This window comes from Pan paniscus, chromosome 7 (assembly GCF_029289425.2).
Source record: "Pan paniscus chromosome 7, NHGRI_mPanPan1-v2.0_pri, whole genome shotgun sequence".
NCBI classification, from domain to species: domain Eukaryota; kingdom Metazoa; phylum Chordata; class Mammalia; order Primates; family Hominidae; genus Pan; species Pan paniscus.
The window spans coordinates 136,907,951-136,931,165 of NC_073256.2; positions in this window are offsets into that span (position 1 = coordinate 136,907,951).

Below are 23,215 nucleotides of genomic sequence, written 5' to 3' on the forward strand. Positions count from 1 at the left end.
GTCGTATTTATTATATGTGAATTCTACCTCAATAAAGTTGCTTTTTAACAAATCATGGGGTGGAAAAATGAATAAAAAAGAAGTACTTATAAAATATATGAAGCATAAATTAAATAGCACTAACTTGGTCAAGAACAGGCTTGGTTTTGTTTAAAGCTTTGAAAATAACCATAACCCCCAAATTGACCCTAACCTTCTGAAAACTGAAACTGGGAAATGTTCTAAATTTCCAGGAAACAAGGGTGAGAGCAGGCTGTTCCCACACCTCCAGCTAGTTCTGGCCTCCATGTATATTTGAGATTAATTTACAACTATTAAAGCACACTAATAAATGATCAGAACTTATGGCACCATGTGAGGCTCGCTTTGAAGTTCAGCCCATTTCCTTCCTCTGCTTGGAAGCACTTGAGGCCAAAAAACTGCTGTGTTGTCCAAAGAGCCGGTTATGCTGACCTGAAATCAGACTGGGCACTGTATCCAAAGAGTTAATCCAAGCACACCCTGGTGTCGCCATCACCCACACCTCCATCCCCAAACAAAGATCTGCAGGGGGGCTGCCAAGTCCAGTAAGCCATTGACAGGGAAACTCTAGATGAGAGGAAAAAAAAATGGAGAGAAGATGTGGACAAAGTTGACTTTGAAACCTCTTCCTTGGATCATTAGCAATGAAAGAGTAGGGAGATGGGGAAGAGATTAATCTGACTTGGAGAAAAGAGTCTGAATTTAGGTGTCAGAGAGGTCAGAAATCTAGAAAATGAACTCTTGGGAAACCTATTTAAACCCTCTGGGCTTCAATTTCCTCACCTGAAAAAAAAAATAATGAGCGCATTCATGACATAAGGCAAATCTTCCTTTGAGTGGCCCTCCCTTGAGTTCTGTTGAGTATGAAGCATTTAAGGAAAAGGCTGGGTTTTTCATGTCTCCCAATCCAGTGATTGGACTTAGATGGGTTTGATCGTCACATGTTTCTCTGATTGGCAACTTCCCTTTTTGTTTGTACTGTTCAGCCCACTGATTCTCAATGGTTGGACTCTGTACGCCACCCTGCATCATACCTCCTAGAAATTAATTTTAAAAGACAAATTTTAGGAGCTCCACCACCACCTCACCCAAGACTCCCTGAAGAATCTCTAGGGATGAGAACAGAGAAATGTGCTTTTTAAAAAGATATTGTTTTTATTTTGGAATAATCACAAACACAGGAAAGCTGCAAACACAGTTCAAAGACTTTTTTTTATAAAGCCTTTAGGATTCAGAAGCAAGCATGATGCTTTAACTTCCCAAATGTGCATATCCTACAAGCAAGGACATTCTCCTGTAACCACAAGGCAACCATCAGAATCAGGAAGTTAGGCCTGGCGCGGTGGCTCATGCCTGTTATTCCAGCACTTTGGGAGGCCAAGACAGGCAGATTGCTTGAGCTCAGGAGTTTGAGACCAGCCTGGGCAACATGGTGAAACTCCTACTCTACCAAAAAAAAAAAAAAAATACAAAATTTAAGCAGGCTTGGTGGCATGTGCCTGTAGTCTCAGCTACTCAGAAGGCTGAGGTGGCAGCATCATCGCTTGAGCCCAGGAAGTCAAGGCTGCAGTGAGCCATGATCGCACCACTGCACTCCAGCCTGGGCAACAGAGCCAGACCCTGTCTTAAAAAAATAAAAAAAAATCAGGAAGTGAAGACTGACATAGTCCTACCATTAATCTTCAGGTCTTGTTCAACTTTCACCAACTGTCTCATTCATATAAAAAGAAATCACATATTGCATTTAGTTATCAAGTTTCTTGAGACTTTTTCAGTGTGAAACAGTTTGCTTTTTCTCGACTTTCATGACCTCAATTCTTTTGGAAGTTACAGGCAAGTTATTTTGTGGACTATTTTTTAATTTAGGTTTGTATAGTGATGTTTCTTCATGATTAGATTCAACCTATCCACCTTTGACAGAAGTATCACAAAAGCATTGCCGAACTTTTCAATGCCTTTTATTAGGGGGCACATGATTTCAATTTGTCCCGCTACTGATGATGTTAATTGTATCACTTAATTGAGATGGTGTCACCTAGGCTTCTCCACTATTAAGTTATTCTTTTTCCTTTCAAATTAATAAGTATTTTGAAGAAAAGAGGTTTAAGACTATGTAAATATCCCATTACACCCCAAATTTTCCATTTATTCATATATTTATGTCTATATCAAATCTAGTTTTTTACTTTACTCATGTACACATTATCACCTATTTATACTAATGTATATATTACCACCTATTACTGTCATCCCCACTTCCCACTAAAAAGCCCTTCAAACTGGCTGTGGTGTTTCTTCGATGAGTCTCCATTATTGTTTGAGCATTCCTTTGCTTCCTGGAGAATGTTCTAGGTTCATGTTACATTTTCCCTGCTCTAGACCTGAAATCAGCCTTTTCCTCAAGGATCCCTGGCTCATTTTAGTGGAAAACAATATTTAGAAGCCAAGATGTGGGTGCTAAGCATGTTTCCTGCTACTGGAATGTCTCAGTGGACAGAGATGGGGAATGTGTGTGTGTGTGTGTGTGTGTGTGTGTGTGTATACATGTATACCTATACACATGCATTCCTATATTTATTTATATATCTCTATATATTGAAAACCATACCGGGCACAGTGGCTCACACCTGTAATACCAGTACTTTGGGAGGCTGAGGCGGGTGGATCACCTGAAGTCAGGAGTTCGAGACCAGCCTGGCCAACATGGTGAAACCCCATCTCTACTAAAAATACAAAAATTAGACAGGTGTGGCGGCACATGCCTGTAACCCCAACTACTCAGGAGGCTGAGGTCACTTGAACCCAGGAGGCAGAGGTTGCAGTGAGCTGAGATCATGCCATTGCACCCCAGCCTGGGCGACAAGAGTGAAACTCTGTCTCAAAAAAATAAGTAAATAAATAAAAAAGCAAACTGGCCAGGCACAGTGGCTCCTGCCTGTAATTCCAGCACTTTGGGAGGCCGAGGCAGGCAGATCACCTGAGGTCAGGAGATCGAGACCAGCCTAGCCAACAGGGTGAAACACCCTCTCTACTAAAAATACAAAAATTACCCAGGCATGGTGGCAGGCACCTCTAATCCCAGCTACTTGGGAGGCTGAGGCAGGAGAATCACTTGAACCCAGGAGGCAGAGGTTGCAGTGAGCCGAGATCATGCCATTGCACTCGAGGCTGGGTGACAAGAGAGAGACTCCATCTCAAAAAAAAAAAAGAAAGAAAGAAAGAAAGAAAAAGGAAAAAAAAATAAGGTCACAATATACTTCCAATTCCAATTCAATACCATCAAATTAATTCGAGTATTCTTTCTTTCCATGTTTGTAACTCCTTTCTCCAACAGGGAAATCTGGCTCTCTTATCTTTAATGTATTTACTTACATGAGCAATCCCACTTTCTGTGCCAAATCTCTCCTCTTCTACACCACCCCCTCCCCCATATAGAATGCCCCCGACCCACTCAGGCATCAACACTCAATTCAGGGTCATTTCCCCATGCAAACATCCTCCTCATCCCACTTGGTTTCTGACTTCCCATGCCAGGTGCCCTCATCCAAGCAGATGCTCTCCTCCCCCCGATTCTGCCCTAGATCACCCATCTGGGGATGCTCTCCCCATTCTGCCCCATGCATAGACATCTTCTTCAACACAGTCAGGCCCAAAACTCTGCCTCTCTTGCATGGATGCCCTCTTCACCTTGCCTAAGCTTTGGGGATCACACTTCGACAAAAGCTTCATTAAGATTTCAGTGCCCAGCTTGAGTTAAACTTTTTCGTGTAAAATCAACTCAAACAGAGCTCCTGAGCTATGTGAATGTCAACTGTAAAATATTGTGATGAAGGCTGATGAATCAGCTCTCATTCTCTGACCAATTCATGAAGATCTCTGCTTTCTTCTTCCATTAGAGAATCCTGGCTGCTCAGGAAAATAGGACATGAAATTTACATTTCAATTTGCAATTCCATTAAAGCAATAACAGCAGCCAAGGGGCACTTTATTGCTACCTTTGCCACATTATCAGTGGCCTGAGACCAAGCTTCCAAGTGCATTTTTTGATATGATGCCTGTAGAAAAGATACAGAATTCTTAGTATTCTTTTGTTATGGGGTATGGAAATCAACTTTACATAGATCCTGTGTGTTATTGGTTCATAAGTGGCAGTCCTGCATATGGAAATAAGAGTAGCGTCTGCCTGTCTCTAGCTCACGTAGCCACTCCTAGGTACCACGACAACCAGAGATATTGTCTAAAGATTTCACCAGACCTGTGATAAGCAGCAAAGAAGGCAAGAAGCAGGGGAGAGAGAGAGGCATAAAGCGAGATGACGGAAGCAGTAGAAACACAATGACTGCAGATGAAACATGTAACCATCTGGTGGCCCACTCTACGAGCAATTCTTCTCTCATCAGCAGCTTAGGCATTCCATTCCTAATTGCTCTTTCTCAATAGCACACAGCATGTCCAAGCCTCTTCCAGCTCTAAAAATCTGTCCCTTTAACATATACAGTCCTTTCTTCATCACCCTTTATCTCTGACTCTCTTCACAGCCAAGCTACTTTTAAAAAGAGCATTTGATACTGACTGTTTTCACTTTCTCACCTCCTTTCACTTTGCTCAGTTTTGAGCCAGCTTCTTCCCTCGCCATTTCTGAAGTTGCCATTGCCAAAATCAGCTATGATCATTCTGTTGCTAAATCCAACAGACAAATATTTATCAATCTCTACATATTAGCCTTTTCAACATTATTTGGCTCTGCATACCATTTCCTCCTTCTTTAGACTCTTGCTGCAATAGGTTTCTAGAGCATCACTCCCTCCTGGTTTTTCTTCTACCTCTATGGCTGCTCCTTTTTAGTTGCCTCCACTTTTATCTCCCATCCCCAGTCAAGGTGTTCACAAAAGTTCAATCCTCTGTCCCCTGGGTGATCACATGCACTCACTCTCCTGCCTTTAACACAGACAGTAAACCCAGATCTGTATCTCCTTCCTGGAGCTCACTCCCAAAACCCAGTTCTCTAGATAAAACTGTCAATGTGCATCCCTGTTGCATCTCAGAGTGTTGGAGTGTTCGTCTCAAACCCAACATGTCAGAAATTGAACTCTTTAGCTACAAACACAAAATCTATGCCTACTATATCACTTGCCTTTTTTCAGAGCACCATCAATGTAGAAACCAGGCCAGAAACCTAGAAGTCTTTCTGGACTCATCATTGTCCCTCACCTTTCACACCAAGTCCCACTGAGGCTGCCTCCTAAACATCATTTCACTCTCTCATGCATTTCTGCTGCCACTGACATAATTCAAACACTCAACTTCTCTGAATCTAGTGACTGAAATAGCCTCCAGACAAACACCAAACATGTCCTTTTTCCATCAATGTGGACTTTCTTTTTTGTTTTGTTTTGTTGTTTTTGTTTTGAGATGTAGTTTCACTCTTGTTGCGCAGGCTGGAGTGCAATGGAGTGATCGTAGCTCACTGCCACCTCCGCCTCCTGGGTTCAAGCGATTCTCCTGCCTCAGCCTCCCGAGTAGCTGGAATTATAGGCACCCACCACCATACCTGGCTAATTTTTTTGTATTTTTTAGTAGAGATGGGGTTTTGCCATGTTGGCCAGGCTGGTCTGGAACAACTGACCTCAGGTGATCTGCCCACCTCGGCCTCCCAAAGTGCTGGGATTACAGGCATGAGCCACCACACCTGGCCTCTTTTCTTTTTCTTTTTTTGGTCTGTCCCCCAGGCTGTAGTGAAGTGGCACAATCATGGCTCACTGCAGCCTTGACCTCTTGAGTTCAAGTGATCCTCCCATCTCAGCCTCCTGAGTAGCTGGGACCACGGGCACACACCACCGCATCCAGATTGTTCTTGTATTTTTTGTAGATATAGGGTCTCACCAAGTTGCCTAGGCCGGTTTTGAACCCCTGGGTTCAAGCTATTCACTTCCCTCAGCCTCCCAAATACTTGGGATTACAGACATGAGCCACCGTGCCTGATCCAGCTTGGGCTTTCTAAACTTCAAATTATTCTAATCCTCAGCTTAAACTTCTCAAAAACTTCCTATTGCCTGCAGAATAAATTCCAAAACCCTTAGCAGAACGTTCAAGGCCGTTTATGATCTGGTAGCAAACTAATTCTCAAGCTTCATCCTTTAAGACTCCCTACCTTGTATGCAATGAGTTGGTCCCTCTAACATTTTCCTGTCATCCCAGCAATCCATGATTAATATGAGTTCCTGCCTTTGGACATGCAGTCTCCTTAGTTGAGAAATCATACCTCACTACACCTCCCTCTAACTAACTAACCAGCACTGTGAGGACATGGTCAGCTCTATTTTCTCCCACTTGTCACAGTAAGCCCAACAGAGCACTCTGCATGCAACAGGTATGCACTAAACAGATGCCGTCAATCACTAGTCTATGAATATGACTGCAATGGCTGGGCCTGGGCCTCTGTCCACACTGGCCAAGTGGCAAAGAGGGCGTTGCTAGAGACATTTTAGAGAAGAGAGGTGGCAAGCTCTTGCAATCCTGCTGCTGTGGCTCTGGGCATCCTACTCTGGTAACATTGCATATCTGATGAATGAAAGGTTGGCCCAAAGTTTCTAAACAGGATTTTAAGAAAGAAAATATTTTTCCCCATTCTGAGAAGATGGCACTTTTCTTTCTCTTTGGAGAAAAGATCAAGTTTAAAGATCAGTTTCCTCAAAGAGCTGAAGATTTTTATAACAGTTTCATACTGAATCTGTAACAGTGGCTGGCCTTATTCCATTGCCAAGTTGGTCGGTATTATTGAAGAGTAATACTCAAGGCTGTGGTTTTCTGGGAGAAAAAAAAAAACTCCTAAGAATAACAGAAAACAGTTGAAGGAAACATGTTATTTCAAAAGTGTTCCGCCTCAGTGACCGAACATCCCAGGTGAGCACATGGTTTCTGGAGCAGTCCTGGCGTTAACAAGCCAGCATCTCCCTATTTGTCTAAGGGGAGGAGGTGTCCTTACCCTTGAGCTACAACTGCACTGAAGCCTCAGTTCCAAAATAAGAACTACTCCTTCCCCATCTTTCCTTAGTTGGCTGGCCCAGGCAGAACTTGTTTTTATTCTTTTTTATTCTTTCCTACATCCAACACCCACTTGCACATACACACACACACACACACACACACACACACACAGGCACATACTCACATTTTTCTTCTTTCTCTGAGAACATCTGCTGTTTTAGATTTATGCCATATCCTTGCAGAGTTGTCTTTCAGTTACCTTTCATTCTTTATTTTTCTTATGGTTCAGGAATAGAGAGTTTGGATAACTCCAGTACAATTATTTCCATTTCTAGACAGCATTGTATTAATAACATGAGCTCTGAGGTCAGACAGAAACATGCTCGTATCCTGGTGCTAACACTTCCTGGGCAACCTCAGTCAAGTTACTTAATTTTACATTGTAAGTAAATTAGGATGCATCACTTTGGGACAATAGTGGCCATTATAATAAATATGAAAAATATTTACAATGCTATATGAACACAAAATGTCTTTCATTATCAATAAACTAGCATTTGTAGAATTCTTTTTAGTTGGCAAAATCCTTTACACATATATTTTCTAAATAAGATAATGCCTATAATGATCTCAATTGGGTGATATTCTCATAAGTTTTATTCTACAGATCAATAATTCCAGACAGCCAACAGTGACTTGCTGAGGGTCATACACTTAGTAAACAACAGAATCAAGACATAGTCTCTGGAATCTGTGTGATAGTTTTTATTTTAAAGACAGTTTTAAATGTCAGAAAACAATGCAACTACATTACAGAAAGTTTACAAGATTCAGAGAAATGACCTCAAGTCTTGCACTGTAAAAATAATAAATAAATAAATAAATAAATAAATAAATAAATAAATAAATGGTACTTTCTCCTTCTTACCTCTCCACCCACCCCATCTTATTTCATAGAGTGGAAAACAGTTCTCCTGCTATTCTCCCACTACTGCCTAACAATCCCACCGTTGGTAAATTCATGCCATCTTCCTGAACCATTCTCTTCCTTTGGGGCATCCGTGGACCCTAGGATTTTATCTCATTTTCATTAAAGAATAAATATTTATTTGAGTAAGTGATGATACTGTGATGAGAGATGGATAAATGCCCTGTGAATCTGGTTCAATTCTCTTCTTTCCCCCATCACCTGCCAAGATCCCACCACCTACACATCTGTAGGCTCGACATCTGCCCATTTTTTCTAACTCTTATGATCTGCACACTACTCTTTTAGAGTCAAGCACATACAAGGGTATTCCTTGATCTAAGTTCTCATTTGGAGCTGTTCCATTTTTAGACAGCCAAAAACTCAGAACCTCTGAAGTCTAACAAATTTGAGTTCAACCCTTAGGTCTATTACTATTAATATTGTATCATAGAGCAAACTGGTTATTAGCTACCATCCTCAATTTGCATATATAAACTGGGGAATGCTTATAATTAATATTTGATCATCAATGGATCAATTTGAAGTTATATTCAATGATAGAACTTCCATATTCTGAACAAATCTCAAGGTTTAATACAGCTCAGACTCAAATAAATATGCCAATCAATAAAATGGTTGTTACAAAAATTATTACTGAAATAATTCAGTATATTACTTTCATCTCTTAGAGAAAATTTAGTCAATAATGCAAGGAAAACTTTTTAAAATCTCCTTTATTCTTCTCTCCTATTCTCCCATCCTACAGCTGTTCTAGGGTATAAGTGCACTCTCTGGCTCTCTCTTGCTCTCTCTCTCTCTTTCTTTCTTTCTCTCTCTCTCTCTCTGCCATTATAAGCACACTCTCTCACTGTCTGTCTGTCTGTCTGTGTGTGTCTCTCTCTCTCTCTCTGCCATTTTGCCAGATTTCTCCTTCTTCTGTGTCTTTTTCAGCTCTTTAATATGTAGGCTGGTCTAGCTTCACTGACATTTTCTTTTTGGCTTCACCGTCTGCCATATCTATGGATCATATTCTCCACAACAAAGGAGACGCTGAAGAATCTCTCTTTTCCATTTCCTCCCACCCCTGCAGTCCTGTCTTTTCCTCTCTGATTTTTCTAACTACACTTTAAAAATACTTTTTTAAAATCCTTAGGAACCAGATGGACTGGATTGGGCAGGGAAGGGAATGAAATTTATGAGCACATGCAAAATTCTGTATGCATGCAGGGAAAGAAAGTTTGAAAAAACTTATATATGTTAAAATGGGGGCTTCCTAAACTTTATTTATCTACATTCAGGGTAGCAAACTGTGAAACAAACCTCTCTGTCCCTAATTTTCCATCCTGGCAATTCTTTCTGCTCTCTGCTTAGTATGGTCACAGGCCCCCAGCTTTCAGCTTCTTTGTATTTTTTCCATATTTTCTTCTTCTCCTGTCTACACTGATTTCCTAATCCAGCCTCTCTCTAGAATCCTAGAATCCCTATCCACTCAACTTTTTACTTCTGTTTCTTGTTAAGTCTGAGGCCAAGCTGCTCCTAGGTTCCATTGTTTCGTCTTTCTTAAATTGTGATAAGAACATATAATAGGAGACCTGATCTCTTAATAAGATTTAGGTATACAGTTGAGGATCACTAACAATGTACAATGTTGTAGCAGCTTTCTAGATCTTATTCATCTCATGTATCTAAAACTTTAAAGCAATTGAACAGCAACTCCTCACTTCTTTCTCCCCTCAGACCTTGGCAACCACCATTCTACTTGCTGCTTCTATGAGTTTGACTATTTTACATACTTCATGTAAGTGGAAACAAACAATCTAAATATCTATTGATAGATGAATGCATAAAGAAAAAGTGATATATACATTTATTCAGCCATAATGGAATAGTATTTAGCCATAAAATGGAAGAGTATACACCCATAAAGAAGGAAGTCCTACCATATGCAACAACATGAATGAACTTTGAGGACAGCTATGGTCTGAATATGTCTTCCAAAATTTGCATGTTGAAACTTAATGGCCATGTGGTAGTATTAAGAAGTGGGGTCATTAGAAGTTGATTAAGTCATGAGAGCAGACACCTCATGGATGGAGTTAGGGCCCTTATAAAAGGGCTTGAGTGAGTGGCTTAATTCTCTTCTGCTCTTCTACCAAGTAAAGACACAGAATTTATCCCCTTTTTCGCCTTTCCGTCCCTTCCACCATGTGAGGACATAGCAAGAAGTGTGTGCCATCTTGGAAAGAGACAGCAGCCCTCACTTGACGTAGAATTTGCTGGAGCCTTGGTCTTGGACTTCTTAGCCTCCAGAACTATGAGAAAATAAAATTCAGTTCCTTATAAATTACCCAGTCTAAGGTATTTTGTTATAGCAGCACAAACAGACTTAGAGAAGGACATTATGCTAAGTGAAATAGTTGGGTTCCGTTTCTAAAGCTGCCAGGGGTCTTTGAGTACAGAAACTTCCCTGAGGGGTCTTACTCATCTCTATGTCCCCATTACACACAAGACACTTAATATTGTTGAATGTATATGAGACAGAATGAATAAATTTGGCTCTACTAAAATTCTTACCATCAGATCTCTACTAGACACTGCCTGCATGTTAACAATCCTTATATCCATTTATAGCTGACTCCTTATTTAATGTCTGGAGCAACTGTTCCAAATCTTTTATACACCCCTCACACCCAGTTCCCACCACCATCACCCATCTTTTAGTCAGCCTGTTCTCTCCTTTGAAGCAACCTGGTGAGAACAGTCTTTGCACATAATCTTTTAAGGTTATGGCTCAACCTCCAGCTACTCCCTGGGGTTTTCTGCTGACAGAAACCTTTTCCACAACACACTATTAGGATTAAGTCCACTCTTTTTCCTACGAAATGTCTAAAACATATTTTGAACCACATGGAACAGTTTATAAACCCAATGTTTTCTCACAGAAGTCTTTATTTCCATTCAGGTTACCAGCCTCCAGAACTTCCTTTATGAGAAACCAGAGAAAAGAGAAAGAAAAATCTGTGCAAATACATCAACCAATTTCAGTCTGAGAATATTTGCTTCTAGAGGTATACCAATTTCAAAACCAAGCCATTCCACATTAGAAAATCTCACATGTCCTTTCTGAGATCTAAATAACCTCCATTTTCTTAAAAAAAAAAAAAAAAAAAAAAAAAAAAAAAAACTATCGAAAGGTAGAAGCAAGTTAGCCTTCACAGACAGCCACAGGTCAGTCTCTTAAATAAATATGACACTGGCTTTCTTCGAGTGAAAGGCCCCTGATAATCCAGCAAGTTCCCTGGGTCTATGTTGGAATGGAGGAAGTTTGACATGACCCAAGATAGAAAAGGCATTTAACCTGTTTCTGTAGTACTTGTTGTCAAAATACTTTGAGAATTATTTTAGCTTGGGCCCTTTGATAAGTGTCTTAGGTTTGGTTCCCTAGAAGCCATAACTGGGGTAGCCAATAAGTGTGATTTATTGAAGAAGAGATCTTCAGGAAGATCTTCAGAACCAGTAATGAAGCAAGAAAAGCAGGAAAGAGACAAGAATGTCCGGGTAGGATCTAGTCTTGGTCTGACCCAGCAGGGCTCTCTGGAACGTAAGCTACACTTCAGAGTGATCCCACATTAAAGGCAGGGTCAGTCTTTTGTACCTCTGAGTTAATCTGTCATCGGTTCCAATGGTGTGTACCCTCCTGGTCTAAGTAGCTTTCCCCGCCTGAGAAGGGAACAGACAGCAGTGAGTTGTTGAATACTCACAACAGCTGGGGATGGGTAAACAGAAGAATGAAAACTAATGTGTATTCACCACCTTCTGCCAGGTACAACACTAGGTGCTTTGCATATATGATCTCCTGCAATCTTCCTAAACCTATAAGGAAGGTATTATATCCCCATTCTATAAGTAAAGCGAGGCTCAGAAGGGTTAGTCTAAAATTATTTAAGTAGTAGGGATAGCTGAGCTGACCTTCTAGAGAGTTTCAGAATCGATTTTCTCTCTAGATTTTAGGACTTAATAACCCAGTCACTAGCAGACCCCTGGCAAACACTGAAACAATCCCATAGGCGCCAATTTTATCCTAACCCACATCTCAAAAGTAACTGAAACTTCTGCACTAAGGAGGCAGCAGCAACACACTCCCAGCAACAGCTAGGAACCCCCTTGAATGAATGCTCTGAAGCTGAAACACTTTAACTAGAGGTTTACAAAACTAGTCTGACTTCCCCTGGATATGAGCACAGACTTAAGGCCCTTCTCTAAAATATTTTTTTTTTCTGAGACAAGGTCTCACTCTGTCACCCAGGTTGGAGTGCAGTGGCACAGTCTCAGCTCATTACAACCTCCGCCTCGCAGGCTCAGGTGATCCTCTCACCTCAGCCTCCTGAGTAGCAGGGACTATAGGCATGCACCACCATGCTGGGCAATTTTTTTTTTTTTGTATTTTTGGTACAGATGGGGTTTCACCATGTTGCCCAGGGTGGTCTCGAACTCCTGAGCACAAGTGATCCCCCAGACTTGGCCTCCCAAAGTGCCAAGATTACAGGCATGAGCCACGGTGCCCTGCCAATAATTTTGTTTTTACTGTCAATTGCAAACTTAAATAAATTCCATAAGCTAAGTACTGTGCTAAGCCTCTACGTAAGACATTTTATTTATCCTCTCCATAATCCTATGAGGTAGTGTGACATTATCCTAGTTTTACCAGTGAGGACATTAGAGCCCAGAGAGGTTATGTGAGTGGTCCAAAATCACACAACAGAAGTAGTGAGAATGTCAATTAGCAACAAGAGCAAAAAATCCACTGAAATTGCAACCACCTGAGAACCTCCTTGCTTGCCTGCCTATCTCAAGGTCTAAGTATGTCTAAAGACATACATTATATCTGCTGCTAAGTATTTAGAAGCTAGCACCTTTGCTTGCCAGTCTGGGAAGTGGTATGGCAGAAGCAATTATCTCTAGCCATAAAACCCCAAAATCATTGACTCTTACACTTCCACATTTCTGCCTTCTATTATCAGCCTTGCTCAACTTAGTTGTTTTTTTTAGACAGAGTCTCGCTCTGTCACCCAGGCTGAAGTGCAGTGGTGCAATCTTGGCTCACTGCAAACTTCACCTCCCAGGTTCAAGCGATTCTCATGCCTCCAGAGTAGCTGCAATTACAGGCATGTGCCACCACAACCTGATGCTTTTTGTATTTTTAGTAGAGATGGGGTTTCACCATGTTGGCCAGGCTGATCTTGAACTCCTGGCCTCAAGTGATCTGCTCGCCTCGGCCTCCCAAAGTGTTGAAATACAGGCTTGAGCCACTGTGCCCAGCCAACTTAGATTTCTTATAGATCTAGACGCCACTGAGTTTAGCCAAATGGTTAACATCAACTCTATGAAATGGGGTGATGTAGATGCTGGACTGCAGTCACACATGGTGAAATTTTCCACACTTGAGCTCTGAAGGTGATGGCCACAGTCCAAATTCATGTTCCATCATCTTTTTTTCAGGTTCCAGGCCATTTATGTCAGAAACATTATCAATACAGTGAGAAAAAATATTCCAAACATATCATTAGAAATACATCTGTATTTTTAAATCCAAAATCTAACTAGATAACATGGCTGCTTCTTTGGTTTTCAAGGGATTCTTTCCCAAACTCCTGCACAGGATCCTTCCTTCAGACAAATTAACCTGCCAGTGCCCCCATCATCATCAGAGATGCAGGAAAAGTTACACAAAGGTATTCAAGGAAAAAACAGTGGCCACTCTGCATTCAAAAAAAGTACAACTCAAAAACAAAAATTTTGTAAACGTAAAGGGATGAAAAACATGTCATGTGGAGGTAAAAGTTCTGAGTTGAAGTCATTTTGAACGCATATTTTACTGAACCTTAGTTTATTATCTGAAACATAGGAACAATTGTGCCTGCCCAATCCATCCCTTATGGTTATGAAACAAGGAGCAAAATCCAAATTGGACTAAGATCAAGCATTCCATATGTGCAATCACTTGAAAATTGTAAAAGGCTGTAGAAATGCAACAGAGGGTTCTTGAGAGGCAATTGTAGTGTCGTGGAGAAACACTATTCCCTGCAAACAGGAGAGATGGGCTGGGGTCTCGTTCTGTCCTCTCCTAATGAACCTTGACAACAATCCTATCTGCTAATGTTTATTAGTGGGCTTACTTTGCCTGGCATTGTCTTAAGAGGTTTAACATATGTGTTTACTAGGGGAGTACTATCAGTATCCCATTTTGTAAGTGAGGCTTCTCTGTGGTTTTGAGAAGGTAATATGCCTGTTGGTACCCCCTTAAAGGGAAGACACAAGCCAGGATTCCAAGTCAGGCTGTTAGCCTTGGACTTCCTAACATGAACACCACTCAGCCTGCCTTTGCCCACTCACATAGCTTCTCTTTCTAGTCTTAATTTTCTCATTGGCCAAATGAAGACAATGATGCTTATCTGGGGTGTGCTAAAAACCAGGTTAGCAAACACATGCAAGCGCTTGATAACAATAAAACCTTAATACCAGGGAAAAATAATTAAAAGCTTTTCTAAAACACTGTTTATGATTTCTCCACCACACACAACACTTTGAAAGAAATACAAATGGAAATGCAATATTATATTACCCTGTCTCACTATATCTACCTAGCTACCAATGGATCTCAGTTGTAGTTGTAGTCAATACATATTTGAAATAACAATTTTCTTTTCAAAGTAATTATCCTTGTGATATGGTTTGGTTCTGTGTCCCCACCCAAATTTCACCTTGAATTGTGATAATCCCCACGTGTCAAGGGCAGGACCAGGTGGAGATCATTGAATCAGGAGGGCGGTTTCCCCATACTGTTCTCGTGATAGTGAGTGTATTGGGGTTCTCTAGAGGGACAGAACTAATGGTATATATATATATATATATATATATATATATATATACACACACACACGGGATATATATATGGAATATATACATGGAATAAATATGTATGGAATATATACACGGAATAAATATGTATGGAATAAATACACGGAATAAATATGTATGGAATAAATACACAGAGTAAATATCTACGGAATAAATACACGGAATAAATATCTACGGAATAAATACATGGAATAAATATCTACGGAATAAATATACGGAATAAATATCTACGGAATAAATACACGGAATAAATATGTATGGAATAAATACACGGAATAAATATGTATGGAATAAATACACGGAATAAATATGTATGGAATAAATACATAGAATAAATATGTATGGAAAATCTCTATGGAAAATCTCTATATGCAAAATCTATATATGGAAAATCTATATGCAAAACCTATATATGGAATATCTATATATGGAATATCTATATGGAATATCTATATATGGAAGATACATATGTGGAATATATATGGAACATACATATGTGGAACATATATATGGAACATACATATGTGGAACGTATGTGTGGAACATACATATGTGGAACGTATATGTGGAACATCATATGTGGAACGTATATGTGGAACATCATATGTGGAACGTATATGTGGAACATACACATGTGGAACGTATATGTGGAACATACACATGTGGAACGTATATGTGGAACATACATATGTGGAACGTATATGTGGAACATACATATGTGGAACGTATATGTGGAACATACATATGTGGAACGTATATGTGGAACAAATATGTGTGGAACATATGTATGGAACAAATATATGTGGAACATATCTATGTGGAACATATGTATGGAACATATCTATGTGGAACATATGTATGGAACATATCTATGTGGAACATATGTATGGAACATATCTATGTGGAACATATATGGAGAATATATACATGGAGAATATATATGGAATATATACATGGAGAACTTATATATGGAATATATACATGGAGAACATATATACGGAATATATACATGGAGAACATACATACGGAATATATATACATGGAGAACATATATATGGAATATATATATATGGAGAATATATATGGAATTATATAATATGGAAAAAAATACATATAGAATATATATATGGGAAGATATACATATGGAATATATATATGGGAAGATATACATACAGAATATATATATGGGAAGATATACATACGGAATATAGATATATGGGAAGATGTACATACGGAATATAGATATATGGGAAGATATACATACGGAATACAGATATATGGGAAGATATACATACGGAATATATATGGGAAGATATATATACAGAATATAGATATATGGGAAGATATACATACGGAATATAGATATATGGGAAGATATACATATGGAATATAGATATATGGGAAGATATACATACGGAATATAGATATATGGGAAGATATACATACGGAATATAGATATATGGGAAGATATACATACGGAATATAGATATATGGGAAGATATACATACGGAATATAGATATATGGGAAGATATACATACGGAATATATATGGGAAGATATACATACGGAATATAGATATATGGGAAGATATACATACGGAATATAGATATATGGGAAGATATACATACGGAATATAGATATATGGGAAGATATACATACGGAATATAGATATATGGGAAGATATACATACGGAATATATATGGGAAGATATACATACGGAATATAGATATATGGGAAGATATACATACGGAATATAGATATATGGGAAGATATACATACGGAATATAGATATATGGGAAGATATATATGGAATATAGCTATATGGGAAGATATATATGGGAATATATATGGGAATATATATGGGAATGTATATATGGGAATGTATATATGGGAATGTATGTATGGGAATATATATGTATGGGAATGTATATATGGGAATATATATATGGGAATATATATATGGGAATATATATATATGGGAATATATATATGGGAATATATATATATGGGAATATATATATGGGAATATATATATATGGGAATATATATATATGGGAATATATATATATGGGAATATATATATATGGGAATATATATATATGGGAATATATATATGGGAATATATATATGGGAATATATATATATGGGAATATATATGTGGGAATATATATATATGGGAATATATATATGGGAATATATATGTATGGGAATATATATATGGGAATATATATGTATGGGAATATATATGTATGGGAATATATATATATATGGGAATATATATATGGGAAAATATATACATATGGGAATATATATATGGGAATATATATATATATGGGAATATATATATGGGAATATATATATATATGGGAATATATATATATATGGGAATATATATATGGGAATATATATATATGGGAATATATATATGGGAATATATATATGGGAATATATATATGGGAATATATATATGGGAATATATATATGGGAATATATATATATGGGAATATATATATGGGAATATATATATATGGGAATATATATATGGGAATATATATATATGGGAATATATATATGGGAATATATATATATGGGAATATATATATGGGAATATATATATGGGAATATATATATGGGAATATATATATATGGGAATATATATATGGGAATATATATATGGATATATATATGGGAATATATATATGGATATATATATGGGAATATATACATGGGTATATATATGGGAATATATACATGGGAATATATATATGGGGAATATATACATGGGAATATATATATGGGGAATATATACATGGGAATATATATATGGGGAATATATATATGGGGAATATATACATGGGAATATATATATGGGGAATATATACATGGGAATATATATATGGGGAATATATACATGGGAATATATATATGGGGAATATATACATGGGAATATATATATGGGGAATATATACATGGGAATATATATATGCGGAATATATACATGGGAATATATATATGCGGAATATATACATGGGAATATATATATGCGGAATATATACATGGGAATATATATATGCGGAATATATACATGGGAATATATATATGCGGAATATATATGTGGGAATATATATATGCGGAATATATATGTGGGAATATATATATGCGGAATATATATGTGGGAATATATATATGTGGAATATATATGTGGGAATATATATATGTGGTATATATGTGGGAATATATATGGAATATATAGGGAATATATATATGGAATATGGAATATATATATATATATATATGGGAGTTTATTAAGTATTAACTCACATGATCACAAGGTCCAACAATAGGCTTTCTGCAGGCTGAGGAGCAAGGAGAGCCAGCCCAAGTACCAAAACTGAAGAATTTGGAGTCCAGTGTTTGAGGGCAGGAAGCATCTGGCAAGGACAAAGATGTAGGCTGGGAGGCTAGGCTAGTCTCTCTTTTCACATTTTTCTGCCTGCTTATATTCTAGCCACGCTGGCAGCTTATTAGATTGTGCCCACCCAGATTAAGGGTGGGTCTGCCTTTCCCAGCCCACTGACTCAAATGTTAATCTCCTTTGGCAACACACTCACAGAAACACCCAGGATCAATACTTTGTATCCTTCAAAGTAATTAAGTTGACAGTGTTAGCCATCATAATGAGTGAGTTCTCACGAGATCTGATGGTTCCATAAGGGGATTCGCCACTTTGCCCACCTCTCATTCTCTCTCTGCCCTGTGAAGACGTACCTTCTGTAACGATTGTAAGTTTCCTGAGGCCTCCCCAGCTATGCAGAACTATGAGTCAATTAAACCTCTTTCCTTTATAAATTACCCATTCTCAGGTATTTCTTCATAGCAACATGAGAACAGACTAACACACCTTGAAAATGAGGCCACTTTACCAGCATGTTGAAACTGCCTTCTATATGTCATGTCCTGCAAAATAGCTCTTAGTTTACAAAGAGAAAATAAATTTAATACCCGCTTCAGAGACATGTCTCACAGCAGGTGGTAGCTAATCCCAAAGTCATAGTGCTTTCTTTTTTTAGTATCACAAGAAGTATTGGTATATCGCAATCAAACTAATAACCTATATCCTTTTGGGCAAAATATAAATCTGACTTCTAGATTTCTGTACAGCCGAGTGAAACTATCCCTTAGGAAAATTTTATGAGAGAAAAAACTAAAAGAAAATTTAATTAATTAATTTTACCTTTTCTAGGATTTGGGAAACAACATTCATTTTGAATTTTTACATTTGAAGCATATCAGTCCAAGTAAGGGGACCCCACTGCTTTTGGGAGTATGGCTTTTTGGGGGAGGAGTATGGCTTTTTAATTTCTACTAACATGGGGAACATTTTTTCATTATGTGTAAAACCAGGCAAGTATGTAAATTTCAGCAGAGCAACAGGAGCTGAATGAGTTAATTCATTTATGAAGGTTTGCTATGTGCCAGGTGCTGGGAATAAGACAAAGTCCTTCTACGAGAAGGCTCCCAGCCTAGCTGGTGAAACACTTTCCCAGGGAGTTATAATGCAGAATGGTGAGTACAATGAAGGTGCCATAGAGAACCTGGAGGAGATGCTCCCCACACAACCAGAGAAGAAGAATCGCTTCTTGGAGGAGGTGCTGGCATCCTTTGCTCTAACAAACCTCCCCTGACTTTGCTCTAGCCTCAACTCACATCCACCCCTCCAACACCTGTAGACAACATAAGCTATAGCAAGAACTCCTCCTCAATCCCACAGAATCATATCTCAATAATACAAGACTGAAAATAGGTCAAATTCCTCCCACATTTGCTCTATGCTAGGTGCTATAATAAGCACTCTACAAGTTACCTTGTTTAATCCCCACATCAGTCTTATGAGGTATATACTTTTATTACCATCTCCCTTCTGAGTATCTATAACCATGTAACAAACAATCACCAAAATGTAGGGCCTTAAATCAATAGATGATTACCTCTCACATTTCTGTGGGTTCCCTGGGCTCTGCTGGCTGTTCTCCTGGCGGAGGGTCATTCACATGGCTCTGGTCAGATAGCAGCGGTGGCCAGAGTCATCAAGCTGTGAGTGGGACAATGTTCAAGATGCGTCACTCACACGTCTGTGGGCTAAGAGCTCAGTGAGGGCTAACACAGAGTACCTGTGTACAGCCTCTCCCCGTGACTTGGGCTCGTTAAAAGAAAAACTGCAGCTGAATTGAATTTAAAGGAGTTTAATTGAGCAATGAATGATTCGTGAATTGGGCACCCCCAGAATCACAGCAGATTCAGATAGACTCCAGGGATGCCTCGCGGTCAGAACAAATTATAGACCAAAAAAAGCAGTGACGTACAGAAATCACAAGTGAGGTATAGAAACAGCTGGCTTGGTTACAGGTTGGTGTTTGTGTTATTTGAACACAATTTGAACACTCGGCAGTGTATGGGTGGTTTGACTGCTGGGACTGTCCGAGACTCAGCTGTTGTTACAGGCGCATACTCCTAAATTAGGTTTTCAATCTTGTCTACCTATTACGTTAGGTTAAGTTCGTCCACAAGGACTCAAATACAGAAGTACGGAGTCCTTCTCAGGCCATGTTTAGTTCACTTTAACAGGCTTCTCACAGCCCGATGCTTAGGTTTCCAGAAGAAACATCCCAAGAGGTAGCATTCCGAAAGGCAAGACATGGAATGTACCAGACCAGAGAAACCTGAGCTGAATCTAACACTGACAGTGCTGCTGCCACCATAGTCTTTTGATCAAAGCAGTCTCTGGACATGCTTAGATTCAAAGGGGTAGTAAACCTAATTCCACCCTTTGACAGGAAGTGGGGAAGAGGGGTAGCAAGGTCACGTTGCAGTGGGATGGGAGTTGTTACGGCCATTTTTGGAAACTGTAATCTGTCACAGTTATCATTACACATAAGAGGTTTGGTAACTTGTTTAAGGCCACAGAGATAATAGATGATGGAACCAGATCATAAACACAAGCACATAGCCCCTGCTTTTTACTGCCCATGAGTAATGGGCATGCCCATGAGTGGCCCGTGAGTGGCCCATGAGTGGCCCATCACTCAATTTACTGATGGAATTGTAAATATTTGCTGACCTGTCTCTTTCTAAAGACTGCAAACTCCTTGAGGGCTGTGTCTAATTCCTTGCTATATTTTTTCCAGTATCTGGCACAAGTCCTGATACAGAGTGCTTACTCAACACGTTTGCTGAGTTAATAAGCGAATCATGCAATGCCACTTACTCATCAGTTCCACCAAGGTAGGAGAGAGTCCTTATCTGGGATGATTTATAAGATTTTCTAGCCCATCTAGATATAAATGATGCTAATGAGAAAACAATTTCTCAGGCAAACCGATCAGCCCTGTGCAAGTCAGTACAGAGTGCAGACATGATCTTGTCCTGTAGAATTTGTAATTTTATTATTGTTGGAAATGGTGGTGGAAAATGGAAAGAGATAAGATAGTAATGCTTCTACAGGAAAACAGCTTTGCAAATGACTCTAGTCCCATGTGTATACAATTATACCTGGCAGGCCCTTTTACATTTTTCACTCACACTTTCTGAACTTTCAGAGGTGAATCACATGCTAGAGGAGGGTTCTGGTTATTCTTCATGCTCCATCCTTTTTCATCCTGCTCAGGGGCCAAAAAGATTGACTTTATCAACATCACTGGGTTCCCTTTCTTTCCAGTTAGTTTTGGCCAATGGGAAACAACAGCCGGAGCTGAAAGGACAGCAGAATGAGGTTGAGGCATTTACTCTCTTGGAATTCCCCCTTGGCAGGCCATGGGTTCCCCTCTGTCACTCTCTGGGACAGGCTGTCTTCTCCAACTACAGCTCTTTCTCTAATTCCTTTGTCCACTTTTCCCTTCCCTCTTCAGGCTTAAGGAAACGATAAGGCCTCCTCCTAGCTCTGTGTTGCTTCACTATTCCTAGTTGGTTTCCCTTAAATCAGCTCTCACTCTTGTAATTAGCCCATTCATTAAACTTACTCCAACCACCTGGTTTAAAGCTAGTTTCTGCCTAATAAAAGTGATGTCAAGAATTGGAAGGCTTATAAATGCCTTGGAATGTGCCCCTCAAACTTACTACTTTGGTTAATGTTCTAAATTCATGTTACAAAGGGAAATGAATTAGTTGATACTATATCGTAATCACAGGATCAAGCTCTGATGTTGGATTCATTGATAAAGAATATGCTATTTCATAGACTACTAAGAAAAGCTGTTATTCTAGGTTAAATAAAGTGAAATAGCATTGTTTTTAGTAGAAAAGAAATGAAAATAGCCAGGCGTGGTGGATTATACCTGTAATCCCAGCACTTTGGGAGGCCAAGGTAGGCAGATCACTTGAGGTCAGGAGTTTGAGACCAGCCTGGCCAATAGGTGAAACCCCGTCTCTGCTAAAAATACAAAAATTAGCTGGGCATGGTCGTGCACACTTGTAATCCCAGCTACTTGGGAGACTGAGACAGGAGAATCGCTTGAACCTGGGAGGCAGAGTTTGCAGTGAGCCGAGATCATGCCACTGCACAGCAGTCTGGGCAACAGAGCGAGACTTCATCTCAAAAAAAAAAAAAAAAAAGAAAATGAAAATAACGTGAATATCCACCAATTAATGGAATGGTTGGATAAATTCTGTAGTACATTAATAACAGGGATCTATGGAAGACTAAGTTACATCTATAGCTATAGATGTGGAAATATATTTGTGATGTATCATTAAGTAAAAAAATTTGTAGAGTAATGTGAATAATATAATCTCATCTTCTATGAAAAGAAATAACCAAAACAACTCTATACATGTGCTTATGCAGTTTGTCTATAAACTGGAAAAAAAAGTTGGGGAAATATATCAAGTGTTAACATTAATTACCTCTGGGGTCATTGGAATGAAGAAAAAATTTATCAGTATTTACAAAACTTTGCAATTGTGCAGTGAATTAATGTAGCATGAACATTTTTTATAATTTTACAGGGAAATTTAGTAAGGAAATCTTGTTTATTTGTGTATTTATTTAAAGACAGAATTTCACTCTGTCACCCAGGCTGGAGTGCAGTAGCACAATCGTAGCTCACTGCAGCTATCACTTCCCAGGCTCAAGTGATGCTCCCACCTCAGCCTCCTGAGTAGCAGGAACTGCAGACACAAACCACCAGGCCTGGCTAATTTTTTGTTTCTTGTACAGATCAGGTCTCACTATGTTGGCTAAGCTAGGAAATTTTAAAGAAAAAAACAAGATGTGTTCCTAAATCTAGAGCTATTTATGAAATCCTTTGACCAGAAATAGTAACT